The 15,717-nt window shown below is 38.3% G+C and overlaps 1 protein-coding gene across 2 annotated transcripts in view; it reads right to left on the reverse strand.

Annotated features, from left to right (window-relative positions):
- The window catches only part of LOC150079406 (kinesin heavy chain-like), a 429,176-nt gene that overhangs the window by 8,607 nt on the left and 404,852 nt on the right, over positions 1 to 15,717 (reverse strand). The gene's annotated exons all lie outside the window — the stretch shown is intronic.

Genomic DNA, 15,717 nt, shown 5'->3' on the forward strand with positions numbered 1-15,717 from the left:
GATCAAAATCCACTATCATATCTGTTGAATTAATTTTTTCACAATTATAAAATTGTTAGCAGTTCTAAAGGAACTTAGAATCAAGCAAACAGGAACAAATCTGGAAAATCTGATAAATGCCTTCTCACAAAGCTACAGAAATGGGGGGGGGGGGAAGAAACAAGAATAAAATAGGATCACATGACTATCTAATTGATGAACAAGGTAAAATTCTCCTGTGTCACTGTCACGATAACATTAAAAACGTTTGAATTTAATAGTGTTGGGATATAACTGTTATTTTCTGCTAATCAAGAACAGATAACACCCATTCAAACTACACAGCTACACCAATAAGCCAAAACATTATGACCACCTACCTAATATGATGTTGGTCCTCCATGTGCAGCCAAAACAGCTCATACCTGGCGAGGCATGGACTCTACAAGATTTCTAAATGTGTCTTGTGGTATCTGGTACCAACATGTAACCACCGGCAGATCGGAGTTGCTGCTCCAACACAAACCACAGATGTTCAATGGGATTGATGTCTGGGGAATTTGGAGGCCAGGGCAATACCAGGAAGTCTTCCTCATGTTCCGCAAACCAGTCTCAAACAATCCGGGCGGTGTGGCATGCCGCATTATCCTGCTGAAAGGCGGGACCGCCAAAGGGAAAGACCGTTGCCATGAAAGGGTGTACCTGGTCAGAAATTATGTTTAAGTAGGTGGTAGATGTCAGAGTGCCCTGCACATGGATGACTGGACCTGGGGTATCCCAGAAATAGCCCGGACTAGCCCAAAGTATGACACTGCCGCCATCGGCTTGTTTTCATCTCACTGTGCATCCAGGCACGATCATTTCCCCAGGGTAAACGACACATATATATCCGGTCGTCCACATGGTGCAACAGGAAACGTGATTCATCGGACCAGACAATCTTCTTCTAATCACTCAAGGTCCAGTTTCGATGCTTACGTGCCCATTGTAGGTGCCGTCAGCAGTGAACCATGGTTAGTACGGGCAATTGGAGCAGCCCTATTTTCAGCAGGATTCGATGATGTACTGTGTGTTGTGACACATTACTCCCATCACCAGCATTCCAATTACTGGTGAGTTGCACCACAGTCGCGACATACTATCCGTAACAGCCTTCGCTCACTTCAATCATCGATGATCCGTGGTCATCCAACACCTCGCCAGTGGTTCGTGGGTTCCCCCCCATTCTCGGACCACTTTCGGTAGGTATTAACCATGGCTGACCATGAGCATCCCACCAGCCATGCCATTTCGGATATGCTCTGACCCAGTCGTCTGGCACTTACAATTTGGCCTTTTTCAAACTCGCTTAAGTCCAATGCCTTTCCCGTCTGAAGAAAAGGAGTAACACTAATTAACAGAGCTCAGTATCAGGTGTTTTTTATACCGTGTCCCAACCCGCGCCGTAGTTCATCTGCGTTGCTTTGATTTGTATAACAACTTGCTGGTCATAATATTTTGATTCATCGGTGTATATCCTATGCTGATATAAAATAAGCATATGGAAGGCAGAGAAAAAATGTGTGTGTGTGTGTGAGAGAGAGAGAGAGAGAGAGAGAGAGAGAAATATCTTTAGTTACTTATCTAATTGACACCAGTGAAGAGTACATGTCAACTGCACAAATATGGGAAGGAGAATAGCTGAATAGCTAGATCTCCTTGCATTCTGATAAGTAGTTCGATTTTATTTGGAATGGCATGTAATTTCTCCTTGCCAAGGACAGAGAAAACAGCCGCTACTGCTTCCATTAGAATTGAGATACATGTTGGATATAACCATTGGGCTAACACACAAAAGAAGCAAAAATGACGTGCATATTGTCTGTAAAAAACAACCATAAGATGTAAAAAATGTGATGAGACTACACATGATGTATTTCACACTTTTCCATTTTAAAAAACCATTAATGTAACCAGTTGACTGAAATAATTCACAACTGAAAAAATTATGTATCTGTGGAGGGAAGGGGGGGGGGAACCACAATTCCTAAAACCATAAATAGAGGACACCAATATTTTCACTATAATACACTGCCCTTTTATTTTTTTTCCCTAACCACAATAGACCTAAATCAAAGAATAGTTTCAGCATATTTGGATTAAAAGGCATATAAATCCACAAACCAGTTATGCAATTATGTATATTATAGAAAATACAACAATCCACACAATAAAATGTCACATGCTACAACTACTTTATTTTTAGGCAGTCCTCTACACATGTTGGCCAAAGAAATACGAACATTTGAATTAAGATATCACAGATAGAAGAAATTAAATGTGAATAAATGTAAATATATGCAAAGAAAACTGTGATGTGGGGTGATGATGTGTTGTGTCAGTGAGTATAAAGATTGCATATACTGTTCAACTGCAGTAATCTGAAGCCACAATGGGGAAAATATATGATCTATCAGACTCTGAAAAAGGTCTTATCATGGGTGCACATTTAGCAGGAACCATGATTCAAGAAACGTAAGATAACTGGTTTCTCAAAAGCATCCAAAGTTTTTAATGAATGGAAAGCAAGCAATTCTTCCACATCTCAGAGGCATAAATGTAGAAGAAAAAAATAATACTGCAAGAGTAAACCTGTTACACTCTAAGGAGCATTGTACAGAAAAATAGAACATTCAGAGTGCAGCAACTAACATCTGAATTCAAACTGCCATTGAAATACGGCCTAGAACTGCCGTATTTCAAGTTGTACCATGCACATGGAATTGAAGAAATCTGGTATTAGCAGTTGCCTGCCTATTCAGAGGCAACTTGTTTCACAGAAAAATCCACTTACAGTGGTGCCAGGAATGTCATGATTGAACAGTGGAACAATGGAAGAATGCAATGTGGTCAGACCAATCATGATACACTTCATGACCAATACATGTTATGCATTGATGGTAAGCAGAAAGCTTCGTGGCCTCACGAAGTGATGGACTCTGCTTGCCTTGTTAAGACAACCCAAGCATCTGGAGTTGGTTTCATGGTATAGGGAATGATTTGTTTTGGCACGGACTGCCAGAACAGAACTGGGTCCATTGATTTCGGTGGAAGGTCGAATGTCATCCAGGAAATACCTGAATTTCGTATCAGGTCTATTGCATCCTGCAATGTTACACTTTTATCCTGAAAGTAATGGTCACTTTGTGGATAACAATGTAGCAGTGCAACAAGCCAGAATCATGCAAGGATGGTTCAGAGACCATGACATGGATTTTCACTACCTCACCTGGCCCACACATTCACCTGATCTCAATCCTATTGAGAATTTTTGAGATATTTTTTTTTTTTTATGAAAACCCCAAACACGAAAGGTATCAAAACCTATAGTACTTAGTACCATGCATGGGTTGAAGGAGAAGTATGGGGGGGAGGGGGATGCCGGGAACTTTGCTCTAGAGACTAAACATAGGTTTCACCACTTCAAGCCTCCAATAAGCAAAGTGGTGGTATTTCACTGGTTGATGAAAGTCATCTACCACCTACAATATGAGGCTATTTGGCAACAAAGTCCTCTTTTTTCAACTCTGTCACAATGAAGCGATATTTTGGTGGAAGAATGGTTACAATTAGACCAAAGTGCACTAAAACACCTTTCAGAATCCATGCCATGCCATACGCAATGCTGTTATTCAAAACAAAGGAGATCAGGTTTGATATTGAATAAAAGTCTTATTTTTTTGGCCAGTGTGTGTATTTATGATGCTTCTGTTTCTGTCAATTTGTAAAAAGACATCAATATTTTATACATTTTCAATGAGCATAATGGCATTTTGAAAGGTGAAAACATATAAGTTCTAGAATAATATTTCTCTCTGTGCAGCCCACAATGCCACAACACACATGAAATAATTTAGAGTTAATCCTGTTAAAACGCCTTAGGCTACAAGAGAATTAGACTACGTACAAGTTAGTGCAAATGCATCATATTAGTAGACAGTTAAACTCTGAATCAGCAAATTTTTGCAAAGGCGGCATCGTTTAAGTTATATCTCATATTGTGAATACCTTCACAACGAGTTGCCATGATATTTCACTACTTCGAATAAGTAAAGCTTCACCAAAAGGAGAAGACTGTTGTTACTTATTCTCAGCAGATACCACCACCCGGACGGCACCATTTCAGGGCTATCTGGCCCTTCTTCGGTGGGTGGGTAGGTATCCTAGTGACGTAATGATAGCAAAACAGTTATGAAGTATAACTCCACAATATGAGAGATGCCTGATGGTGTATAAGATGAATTAAGACTAAAATGCATAATTCATCTTATACGCCATCAGCCATGTCTTCTCCTTTTGGTGAAGAGTTACTTATTCAAAGTAGTGCAATATCATGGAAACTCGTGAAGGTATACACAATATGAGATATAACTTAAATGATGTTGCCTTTGCAAAAATTTGCTAATTCAGAGTTTAGCTGTGTACTAATATGATGCATTTGCACTAACTTGTACATAGTCCTGTTTGTTAAGTAATATGAGAGTAACAGTATACACAAATGCTATTTGAATCACTGCATATTCTACAACTACATCTGGAAAATGGTCAGCAAGTACATTTTCATATATACTAGAAAAAAGGTTGAAGAAAAGCAATCTATGTGGTGGAAAAATTAGAAAAAGTTAGCAAAAAAACTGCAATCAGTGAAAATATATTTGTTGTATTATCTGCTCTAAGCAAAAGATTAATAGGGAATTTATTGGCAGCTTTTTAAGGCCACATTAATAAAAATATATTGATGACCCTGTTATTATTATTATCATTAGCCATATGGAGCAAGGAAGCCTGAGGCTTTTGCTGCACCAGCCAAAACAAAAAAAAAAATTCTGTTACCCTAAAAGAGAGAGAGAGAGAGAGAGAGAGAGAGAGAGAGAGAGAGAGAGAGAGAGAGAGAGAATAGAAGGGAATCACCAAGAAAGAGAAGAATGATGATATCTAGCTCAGGACCCTGGGTGTGCCAAGCCCATACTCGCCAGATGCAAGCCCCTGGAGTTAGATGTTAAGTAATTCTGTATCAACACACATCATAGTGCATGTTTGAAAACATAAAACAAACATGGCCAAAAATCATAAAAAGAAAAAAAGCATACCCACCAGTAAAACAAATAAAACAAACATTTTTTCATTTGAAATTTACCAAAAACAAATATTTTCTGATGGTCCCTGTAACCACTGATAACCCTGAAGAGAGAAGTCCAGTGAGTAGGATAAATTTTTGCAACAATTTTGTATTTATGTACAAAGCCACCTTATATATATTCAAAATAAAATAAAAGCATAAAAAAATAATTAAGCAAACACTGGAGAAGAATCACACCTTGCCATGCATAACTTTAATTGCAGTATTAATTTGCTGCATGAGTCAATAAGTATTTGCTCTCACCTAGGAATATTTTAGTTAGGGATCTGAAACTTGGATGGCATTTCATCCTTCTCTATATAGCTACTTTCTAGAGCTACATATTTTCCTTATTTGTAGATAAGCTCTTTCAGACCTCTTGAACAGAACTCCTCACTTTGACCAGAAACCCATGCTTCCATTTCATTAATTACTTCCTTGTCAGTCTAAAAGCTGCAGCCCAAAAACGATTTCTTCATTTTCAGAAGACAGGAAGAAGACTGAAGGTATGTTTGCTGTATTACTTGCTCTAAACAAATGATTAAAGTCTAAAGAATGAGGTCAGTGCTAGAGATTTTTTAAGCCACACCTGACTGCTAAGTCTACTGTAAAGGCAGTCTTGTGAGCAGGTGTACTGTCAGGTAGGGGCAAACACCTTTGGTGTCTACCCCTACATCTCTTCAACTTGATAGCCTCTTAACTTTCTGGTACTCCCCAGCGATGCTGTTGCCTTTTGGGGGTAATCTGTAAGGATGATACCGTTAAAGTTTCAGAACACTAAAACAAGACTTTGTTGGCTGATAATTGAACTCTCGGTTTTTTGAGATTCGGTGAAGATGAATGTTTTCACTGTTTACTCATCTGTTTTTGTTTCTGGGTCACAGTGTTGTACCCAGAATTCCTCCATTATCACAATTTGGTCAAAAAAAATCAACATTCTCCACAGAGCTCTAATAACTGTGTGAAACACTCTTTATTGTGGATCCTTTGAAGAGTTGTCAACAATCTCGAAACCTATCAGGCTGCCACAGGCTTATGTAAGAACTCATGCATTATGGTGCAAACAGACCCATGGCTAATATTCACTTCATTTGCTATAAAATTTATAGTCACATGTCTGTCTCTAAAACTAGCTGTTCGATTTTAGCCATAATGGTAGTCTGTGGGTCTTTATATGATGGGCAATTCTCCACACATATAGCTTTTACCTCCTCATGGTTTTATCTCTTTGCAGTGTGAAGAAATTTTATAATGGATTGGACCTCAACCTTTGTCAGCATACCATCTCTTGCACTGTATTCATGGCTCTAGTTGAGAGAGAGAGAGAGAGAGAGAGAGAGAGAGAGAGAGAGAGAGAGAGAGAGAGAGAGAGAGAGAGAGAGAGATCAAATCCCTAATTCACATATTTCTCGGTGAGGATAAATACTTACCGACCATCCCTCATATTTGTTACATGGTTTAATTTCCTTTTGAAAAATCTTAATGACATAACCATATTTTGCCTTTATAGCAAACTTATTTTTGATGAACATGGTCCATTGCATTCATCCCCCCCCCTCCATATGGGTTGCCTGTACCACTTGTGCATATATCAATTCTAGTGCTTCTGCAAACTTCTGGAAGAATTTCTGATAAGTTTCTTTTGGAATTGTAACTAATTATTGTATTGTATTCTGAATAATTTCCTTAGTTGTTGCAAATATATGACCTTTCAGGGAGCTTTTTAAGTTTAGGAGAGGAAATATCGCAGGGAGCTAAATCTGGTGATTATGGAAAACATCAGTGATGCAGTTCTTTGCAATAAATTCTTGAATGGATAGAGCCAGGTATACAGAAGTGCTGTCATGATGCAAGAACCAATTTGCTAAAACCAAAATTTTCTGATAGTTTTGTCTAAACAGCATTACACAATTGCCATTTAACTGCCTTGTAGTATTTCTGGTTTACTGTTCAACAGTGTGGGACATTTTTAACAATATGCAATGCCTTGTGAATTGAAAAATACAATAAGCATTACCTTCCCATTTCTTCAAAATTGCCTTGCTTTTTTTGAGCAATGGAGAAAGTCTTTCACTGAGGAAGGAGCCTTTGTTTCTGGGTCATAACCATATATCCACAATTTGTCAGTAATGTCAGAAAAAATGGGTGCATCAGTAACAGGAGCACAACAATAAAGATCCTGACATGAATGAACTTATCACTCTTTGTGATCATTGGTCAGGATGTGATGTATAAACATGAGTCAAAGTCATTACCTTCCCAAATCTTGTTAAAATTGGTTGACATATCCCATAATAGGATACAAGGACTAATAGATTAACAGTAGGCAGAGGCAGAGGTGAAAGTGATTCTTGCACTGCTTCTATTGGAATGAGCAGCAGCCTGGAAAACAAGATGCAGGATATTTCCGAGACTGCTGGGAGTCATTGCGGTACAAGTAAACACATGGGTTGTGTTAGGGTAGCTAAGAATAGGAGCAGTTGCATGTATACTTGCGTGTACACCAATCCTAGGAGTTTGGTTATGTTTATGTTTATGTTTGTTTGGTTTTTAGGAGCATTAGCAACTAAGGCCATATTGCTCCAGGATATGCGGTGGTCATTCCCTGACCTCTCCGCATCCTCCGTATTTGGTGGTGACGGGCTCGAACCCCGGTCTAATCAAGAAGCGTGTGCTACGCACTGCTGTTCCTTCCCACCTGGCTACGGAGGCGCCTAGGAGTTTGGTAAATAAATTTGATGAATTTGAGGTATTGCTCAAAACATCAAAGGCAGATATTGTTGGGATATCAGAGACGTGGTGTCACACAGATATAAGGAATGCAGAACTGGAATTTGGGGAGTACAATATGTACAGAAAGGATAGACAGGATAGGAAGGGAGGAGCAGTTATGCTATTAGTTAAGAAACAAACACATAAAATCCAAGGAAGTGAAGCCAGTCGACATCGCTGAACAGTGCAGTGTCGAGTCAGTTTGGTGTGACATAAGCATTGGGAGATCAAAATTGAGAGTAGGAGTGTGCTATAGGCCTAATGACTCTGATGAGTATAATAAGAAACTGTACAGGGAAATAGAGTGGGCCAGTAAATCAGAGTCTTAAAATGGGGGATTTTAATTTCCCAGATATTGACTGGAATTTGTGGGTTGGTTACTCACACACTAGCAAGGCTTTGTGGATATATTGGATGATTGTTTTCTACATCAGCGTGTTCGGGAGGCAACTAGAGGGAGTAATACTCTTGATCTGATTATCAGTAGTGATTCTTCATGCATTAAGAATCTGCAGATAAAGGAACTACTAGGTGGCAGTGATCACAGTGTGCTGAAGTGGGATTTACTTCAAGAGGTAACTACCATCAGGGGAAAAAAGGGAAGGGTTTTTGCTTTCGTAAAGGCAACTACAATGGTCTGAGACAGTATTTAAATTCTATACAGTGGGACCAACTGAATATGTTACCAACAGCAAATTCAAAATGGGAAGCATTCAAAGAACCTATCTTGGAAGTTACTAGGCTTTACATACCAACTAAGAAATATTGTTCACAGTTTAGGCCTAAATGGATGTCTGATGAACTAATGAGACATATGGCAGAGAAGAAAAATGCATGGGATACATATAAATTAACATGTGACACAGAAGCCTACGATAGATATAAGTTGATTTGTAACCAAGTTACAAAGGCGGTTAGGCAAGCGTAGGCAGATTACGAGAAATCTTTGGCAAAGGATGCTAAGAAAAACAGCAAAGAGTTCTTTACTTATGTTAACTCTAGAATGAAGGGGATGAATCAGATTGGTCCACTTGATATCGATGGTTCAACTGTTGATGATCCTGCCCAGGTAGCTAACAAACTAAACGAATATTTTGCATCGACATTCACACATGAGGAGATATTCAGCGAGGGGAATGCCAGAAGTGTTTTCAACTCTGATAATAAGCTAGATAATCTTGTAATAACTGAGAGTAAAGTGGAGAAGAAATTGTTGAAGATAAACACAAGAAAGGCACCTGGGGTGGATGGGATCTATCCAGTTATATTAAAGGAGGCAGCAAAGGAAGTAAGCAAACCCTTAGCCATAATTATGAGAGCTTCATTGGACTCAGGGGAGGTACCCATAGACTGGAGATGTGCAAATGTGACCCCAATTCACAAAGGAGGATCAAAGCCTGACACAAGTAATTATAGACCTGTGAGTTTAAATTTTCCTCCATTAATTTTCCTGTTCCAGGAAAATTAATGGAGGAAAAATTAATGGAGGAAAAACGAGATTAAATTATTGGTTTTTGAAGTTGAGAAGAGAAATCACAGCTAAGACTACCGATAATGGACAAGTAATCCTCTTTACTTGTGAACAACAACTGAAAAGTTTTCAAACTGCACTGCTTCTTTTTGGAAAGTTATTTTTAACATTTTGTGGATTTCAATTGCATTTTTCCTTAAATTGAAACAAAATATGTTGCAAATTCACTGTTCAATGAAAGCATTCATTTTGAAATGTGACTAAACAACACAAAACAAAAATGAATATGTGCTGATTAAGACTTTTTTATTTTTTTCCTAGCCTTTTTCCTATTATATATAGGAGATCGGCGTTTTTTTTTTTTTTTTTTTTTTGTTTTGGCATGAAATTTTTATGGCCAAATGCCCTTCCTGACGCCTATCCTCACCCTTTATCCTGGCTGACAATATGCTGTGGTCATTCCCTGACATTTTGCATCATCCGTATTTGGTGGTCATGGGCTTGAACCCCAGTCTAATCAGAAAGTGTGTGCTATGCACTGCTGCTCCTGCCCACCTGGGTATGGAGGCAGGTTTCTGCCATGTGCTGATTAAGACTGATTGCAGATAAATGAGTGATTCATGTGTTACTATGTCTAGATCAGTTACTGAATATGTTCTGACAAGCCACAACTCACTACAAGCTACAATTTCAAGAAACAAAATCAGTTCCCAAACTTTTTGATCACACCTTGTATCTATGTATTGTGTGGGCGAAGAGTATGTATGTGTGCATGTGTGGCTAGACATTTTTAAGGTCATTTCAGATAACAATTCAAAGTACATTACAAATCTCGTAGTAAGCGTTACCATCTGCATTTCTATCTGCATTTCTTAGTAATTGTAGGCAAAGTTTATAATAAATGACATCAATATATAATTTTAAAATCTATATCATGCTTGTCAATCATTGCTGTTTGATTTAGCATATAAAATTAATATTCTAGAATTCAGATCCAGGAGTTTATGAAATTGAATTAAATGATACATAAAACAGATGTAGAAGACAGTATTACTTCAGAAAAGAAAGTAATGAGTTTAAGAAATCTTTTGCTATTTTTTAAAATTCTGATTTGATTTTTAAAATAATTTCAGAATTTTCAAAACCAACCTCCTCAGAGCCAACACTTGTTAAAAACTCACACACGAATAGGTTAAACATATTTTAATCTATGGAGCTGAGATCTGGATAAGAATTAAAGGAATTAGTCAAAACTTTGAATGCACAGAGATGAATGCTTTAAGAAAAATAAATGTCCCACCCACTTTTTATTACTATTGAATACACCATGAATTGTCAAACTAATAGAGCAAGCTTATCTGCGAAAAGATCTAAACCTCCCAAGCACTTCCTAATTCATTTCAGAAATATACGTGGTCTCAGTTCTAATCTCAACGATGTCCATTTCCACTTGCAGTATGCCAAACCGCATGTACTTTTTCTGACAGAATCTCAGTTATCGGTTGATTCAACTACTGCTCATCTCAGATGCTCAAATTATTCGCTGTATGATTCCTTTCGCTTCAAAGGTGGTACTTGTGCATATGTCCATTCTGATATTCCCTGTCAGAGACTTGGCAATTTGGAATCTCCTCTATTTGATCTTCTCTGGCTTAAAATCTCTCTACCTCATTGTGTCAAATTCATCTGTTGTCTCTTGTTGTTGTTGTTGTTGGGTTTTTTGGCACAAGGGCCTCCTGGGCCATATTGTGCCTTTTCATTATTAACTTATGACTGAGTTATTAATATAATGGTTATCACAGGCGATTATTCTGTTGTCTGTTGTCTCTACCATTCTCCCAACTCCACTAATCACTTGGAGCTCTTTGACTTCCTCTCTTTGCAACTTGACTTTCTCCAGTCCAACTTTCCTAACAGTGAGATAATTTTCCTTCGTGATTTTAATGTTCACAACTCCAGCTGGCTTCCGTTTTCTAGTCACACTGACCCAGCTGGTCGAGATGCTGAGGCTTTTGCAATTACTAATGATCTCGCTGTTGTTGTTTGGTTTTTAGGAGCATTAGCAACTAAGTCCATATTGCTCCGGGGATATGCGGTGGTCATTCCCTGACCTTTCCGCATCCTCCGCATTTGGTGGTCACGGGCTCGAACCCCGGTCTAATCAAGAAGCGTGTGGTAAGCACTGCCGCTCCTGACCACCTGGCTACGCAGGCGCCAATGACCTTGCACAGATTGTTCATTTACCTACAAGAATACTAGACAATCCTAATCATACAGCCAATACAATTGATCTTTTTCTCACAAACAAACCTTCTAAGTACACGGTCGAAGTGAGAGGTCCTTTAGGCACTTCAGATCACAACTTGGTGATTGTCTCTTCTCCAATGGAACCTTTATCTCATGGCTATTCCCAACCTCGTGTTGTTTGGCATTACAAGAATGCAAAATGGGATGACCTGCGAGACTTCTTTTCTTCTTTTCCTTGGTCAGATTACTGTTTCAAAACTTTTGATGTCAATGTTTGCTCAGGTCGTGTCAGTGAAATTATCCTTGTAGGAATGGAATCATTTTATTCCACATTCCACTTTAAAATCTAGTCCTTTATCTAAACTTTGGTTTTCCAATAAATGTGATAAGGCTGTTCGAGAGAAGAATGTTGCATATCGTAATTGGCTTGTTTTTAATTCTTCAGTTTCATTTTCTGCCTATACCAAAGCTCGCAACAATTGTAAAGCAGTTATTAATAAGTCCAAACTAGAGTTTAAACAGGCTAAGAGTAGAAAACTTGCTTCTTGCCCTAACGGTAGCCGAGCATTCTGGTCTCTTGCCAAAGCTATTGGCCGCAACTTTTGCCCATCTCTGCTCCCACCTCTGTCCAAACCATATGGTTCTGTTGTCACTTCAGCCAAGGATAAAGCTGACCTGCTAGCAATCCCATTTTTCTTCCACCTCATGTATTAATGATCTTGGTAAAACACCTCCCACCATTCCTGACAAGCTGCATTCAATGCCTCCTGTGGTCTTCCGTCAAAAGGATGTCAGAAGGATTTTGACGAATCTTGATGCTAAGAAAGCTCCAGGTCCCAATGGTGTTTCTTCACTTGTTCTCAAAACCTGTACTCCTGAACATACTCCTATTCTTTGTTGCCTTTTTTCACTTTCTTATTCCAAAGGTGTTTTTCCTTCTACTTGGAAATTTTCTCATATCCAGCCAGTTCCCTAAAAAGGATGACAAATCCCTCCCATCCAATTATCGTCCCATTGCAATTACTTCTACTCTTTCTACAGTAATGGAGAAATCAATTAACCACCAACTCTTAAACTACCTAGAAACCTTCTGTCTGATCAACGATCACCAGTATGGATTCCATCAGTGTTGATCCACTGGTGATATGTTACCCATTTATGGACTAATTGAATGGACAGGTTCGGTGAAACACAAATAGTTGCTCTTGACATCTCAAAGGCTTTCGAACATGTTTGGAATAAAGGTCTTCTAAACAAGCTTCCATCTTATGGTTTTCCAACTGTTTTTAGTAATTGGTTATCCAGTTTTCTCTCTGATCGCTCACTGAGGGTGATGGCTCTCTCTCTCCTAACTTCTCCACTAATGCCGGTGTCCCCCAAGGTTCAGTTCTTTCCTCCACTCTTTTCCTCTTGTATATTAATGACCTTCTTTCATTGACTGGAAATCCTGTCCATAGTTTTGCCGATGATAGCACATTGCATTCCACTTTCCATTTTGAGAAACCTTGTCCTGCTCAATCAGCTTCAACTTCTCGAAAATCTGCTACCAATTCCTTAAATGCTGATCTTCAGGTAATTCTCCAGTGGGGCAAAGACAACTTAGTTGATTTCAACCCTTCTAAAACTCAGTCTTGTCTTGTAGCTCGCAAAAAGGATTCTTCTGCTCCTATGCATATCTTTGGTGACACTCCGATTTCTAGGCAAAATGATATATCTCTTTTGGAGATTACCCTGACTTCTAATCTCTCTTGGCACAAGCACATTACAAATATTGCTTCTTCTGCATCTAAAAAACTTGGTTTTCTCTTTCGCTCTCGGTGTTACTTTTCTTGCATACAGCTGCTCACTCTGTATAAATCGCAAATCCGCCCCGCCATGGAATATTGTTCCCACATCTGGGGTGGTGCCCCCAAAACCTCTCTCAGGCTGCTTGATTCCATTCAGAAGAGGGCAGTTAGGTTAATTAATGATCCATCTCTAACAGAGTCTCTCCACTCGCTGTCTCATAGACGTACTGTTTCTGCTGCATGCCTCTTCTACAGATACTTCCATGGGCACTGTTCTTCTGAGTTGGCTTCTATAATTCCCGTTCTCTCTTTCAAAACAGTCCGAACACGTGCCGCCACCAATCAACATCCATTTACTGTCCAACTTCAAACTCACAGAACCAACTTTTTATCTTCCTCATTTATTCATTCAACTGCCGTTTTCTGGAACAACCTTCCTCCATACGTATTTCCTGAAAATTACAGTCTACAGAAGTTCAAGGTCCAATGTCAACAAATATCTTCTTTCGTCCTCTCAATCTTCAACCCAAGCACGGTACTAAGTACTATAGGTTCTAATACCCCTTGTGTTTGGGGTTTTCATAAAAAAAATGGAATTAACAGATCAAAGAAATAACAAGAACATAACAGAAATGAAGAAATTAGAAAAAAATTTTGGGGGTAACAATAAAAATACTCAATCAAAAGGAAGTGAAGTAACATTAAGATGGTATGATCATGCAGGAAGGAAGGAGGTTGCTAAACATATATTAAAAGGAGATTAACTAAACATATAGGCTTGAAGATGGACCAAAAGGAAGAAAGTACAGTCTGTCCTCGTATAGCACGATAGTTGTGTTCCTAGAAAACCTCGTGCAATGCAAAATCGTGCAATATAAACAACAGGCCCTATGGGAAAAGTGGGGTTAGGTGCCGACCACCCAAGATTGAACACACATTTGGAACCAAAACATTACCAAACACAACAAATAATCGGGTAATTTTAATCATTATAAAATACTTACGTATTTTATAACGATTAAAATACGTAAAAATATAATATATATTTATTATAATATAATAAATAATAAATATTTTTTATTATATTATAATAAAGTATTTTTTAATACTAAAAAAGTATTTTTTATGAATAAAATACGTATGTTATTCATAAAAAAATTATTATATTAAATAAAATAGTCGTAATAAAATACTTACATATTTTATAATACGTAATGACTATTACGTAATAAAATATTGCTAATGCTTTTGCTTCTATCGTAAGCAAACTTGTTTTTTGTTTGATTTTCTATCCAAACAGATGACAGCCGTTCCATCCCTTCCAATTCTTGTGTCTTAATCTAATGGATTTTAATTACACTTTGAGTTGTTCCTGCTACGAAAGTTGTTTTTATTTTCTCCGCATTCTTTGTAATTCTCGGCGTTGCCTCATTTAGGTCTGTAGCACGTGCAATATCACATGGTCTTTCATTTCGCTCAAAGCGTTTCACAATTTCATATTTTTTTCTCTATCGACAGAGGCGGACTGGCCATAAGCCTTACCCGGGAAATCCCGGTGGGCCACAGGCCGGTGTGATTTTGGCCATAAACAGTAGTATGAGGCCACTATAAATTTTCCCGGGTAAGAATTTTTGATCCAGTCCGCCTCTGTTTATCGATATTGCTTTTTTTTTTCTCTCTCTCTGAATCTGCAGTGTCTTCGCCAGGACGCTTCCTTTTCACACCTTTTAAGTATTTTACTCATTTTTAGGGAATAAAGCGCAATTACAAAACGAGGAGGCACGCTTGATACACATAAACAAAGCTGCTCGCGTATAGCAACTGAATAAACAACACCGTAAAGGCCGAGATACACTATTAACACCCCACATTTTACTAAAGCACATTTCTGGGGGTTACTACCATAAAACAATAAAAACAATTTCCAGTTTCGTTTCTGCTAGTGGAATCTGTTATAAACTGGTAGTAAACTCCATCTAATTGCATTTGCGATTATATCGATAGCTGGAATTGTGTTGGTTTTTACGTTATTATGGTGAAATGTGTTTCCCCTTCACTGATATAAAACACATAAATACATTTTCAGAATCTTCTTCATTCCTATCGTGTTGCGTTCGGTTGGGGTGATTCCGCGTTCGACTGCCATTTCTTGTAAACACAAAGGCGAATCGTGCATAAGCGAATTCGGTTCGTGTTATATAAGATATCGTTCCCCTATTTATAAATCGTGTATGATCGAATTCGTGTAATGCAAACACGTGTTATACGAGGACCGACTGTATACTGATTGTGTCAAGCAAATA

Source organism: Mastigoproctus giganteus, chromosome 10 (genome assembly GCF_048544385.1).
Source record: "Mastigoproctus giganteus isolate SK-2022 chromosome 10, ASM4854438v1, whole genome shotgun sequence".
Taxonomy (NCBI): Eukaryota; Metazoa; Arthropoda; class Arachnida; order Uropygi; family Thelyphonidae; genus Mastigoproctus; species Mastigoproctus giganteus.